This window comes from Medicago truncatula, chromosome 7, assembly GCF_003473485.1.
Source record: "Medicago truncatula cultivar Jemalong A17 chromosome 7, MtrunA17r5.0-ANR, whole genome shotgun sequence".
In the NCBI taxonomy this organism is placed as follows: Eukaryota; Viridiplantae; Streptophyta; class Magnoliopsida; order Fabales; family Fabaceae; genus Medicago; species Medicago truncatula.
The window spans coordinates 24,296,101-24,298,450 of NC_053048.1; positions in this window are offsets into that span (position 1 = coordinate 24,296,101).

Genomic DNA, 2,350 nt, shown 5'->3' on the forward strand with positions numbered 1-2,350 from the left:
TAATAATTTCTTAACAAAGTGTCATGTGACACTCGAACACTTGTAAGGCAAATTCTATGGTACACTCAAAAATTTGAGTGTACCGGCACACCAAATCATCAAATTCATATTGAAACGAGTTGTTTTTTCGAAGAAAAAGAATTGTTTTCTATCATTATCAATTACAATAATTAGATCTTAGTTACTGAAAGTGTCGACGAAATAAAATTTTACATTTTTTGAATTTTTGTTACATATAACAAAGAATATTTATTATTTTTTATGAGAAAATGTTAAAAATTTAATATGATTCTTATAAACAATGAAATGATGTTTATTCCTATAAAATGATGTCTTATAAAATATAAATATCGATAAATAACACTTTATTTCATAAAATAATCGTTAAATTGTAAATATTTAAAGCAGGAGTATCGGCACACCTCACAGAAGTTTCCCACTTGTAAACATTTTTCAGCAACACCCGAGAGTTACCAAAGTAAGTTTTTGAAAATGGATTATTTACAAGCATATGAGCCTAATCTAAGTCAATTTTATGAGAATTGATGTTTACACATTACATAAGGCTGTGCCACACGAGTAATTTATGAAAATGCCCTTCGGCAGTTAACTGCCGAAGTTTTAGTAAACCGGCGGCAGTTAACTGCCGAGGAAAACTTCGGTAGTTAACTGCCGAGGAAATCTGGACTTAATCATTCACAGAACCATAACTTCCTGGACTAGTACAGATCGACCGGGTTAAAGAACAAACGTCTACGCCTTAACAGGCTTGACGCTTGGTGGACTGTGGACTGGCATGGGTAAACCATTTCCACTTGATAGTTCAAGCGGGCCAGCTCAGCACATCTTCAGTCAACACTGGATTGACTGTTCAAGTCAAGCCAGCCAGCTCAGTATGCCCTCAGTCAACACTGGGTTGGTAGTTCAAATCAAGCCAGCCAGCTCATCTCATCTTAACTTCATACCACGTGAACATTACGGACGGTCATCGCGTTTCAACCTCACGCGCCCAGTACGGAGGAGTTGCTTCCTAGTCCACGCGCGGCCGTACTCAAAGCAGACAACCAATAGGAGGATCTGGATCACAACTTATTGGGCCTAGAATGATCAAAGAAAGGCCCATTAAGCCAACACTTTGAGGACTATAAAAGGGGGAGGTTTAGATGTGATGGGACAGATCCCAGAGAGTGAAAAACATGGTATTATTCAGTTACTTTGTAAAGTGCTCTTGAGACTCCACCTAGGACGTTTTACTGAGCAGCTCACCTGTTGTAATTAACTTGTGTTTACATACGTGAACACTTCCCATTTCCAAAACAATTTCAAAATTCTCAATTTCTCTCCAATCTTCACCAAATCCATTTTCACGAATTGCAAGCAAATCAAGTGCACATTATCACAAGTAAGTTGTTCAATCATTTTAATGTTAATGTTAATTTGTTTATGTTGATTTTTTTAAAAAAATTAGAGTAGTTTGTATGTGGTTAAGGTTGATTTTAAAATTGACAATTTGATGATTGCATGTGTAGTTTAGGAATTGATAAATGAATGTAGTTGTTGCCTATGTTGTTTAAATCATAATGTGGCTTTGAATGGTGGCAAATGAACACAATTTGAATATGTTTTATACTTTGCACACAAAGTGTTTGATAAAATGCCTCAATGACAATTTTATTGATTATTTAGTTAGTTTAGGTTATGGAAATGATATAAATGATGTTAATTATAGTTTGGTTAAGTGTATATTGATTTTTTAGTTAGTTTAGGTTACGAGAATTATGATGGACACAAATGATTTAGTTGTATAGAAATGATTAAGTGTATGTTATTTATTGAATAATATTTAGGTTATTATGGAAATGATGGACATAAATTTTATTGTAATGATGATTATATTGAATGATTTTAGGTTATGGAAATGATGTTCATTGTTGTACTTTTAATGAGTTTGATTATGTTTATGTTTAGTTTAGGTTTAATGTGTTTGATTAGGTTATGGAAATGATGTTAATTTTATTATTTTTTGTGTAGATATGGTCGATCAGGACCCCATTGATCCATCTAAGATGATTGGTGGTAGGCGTGCGATGACTCAGAGCCACCGGAGGAAGAGGCAGAGCGACCACATCGCAAAGAGGGGTAGAGGTCGGAGGGGAGATGGTTGGGGGAGCTCTCAGGCTACACAGCCTGAGGAGTCACAGGTTGTTGACCCGTCACAGCTTGTTGACCAGTCTGGGATGGAGTACATGAATTATCAGGATCAGGTACACCACGATGTGACTGATGGTGGATATGACCAGGATCATATACCACAACAGCAACATGTAGGAGACGATGATGACATTGCAGC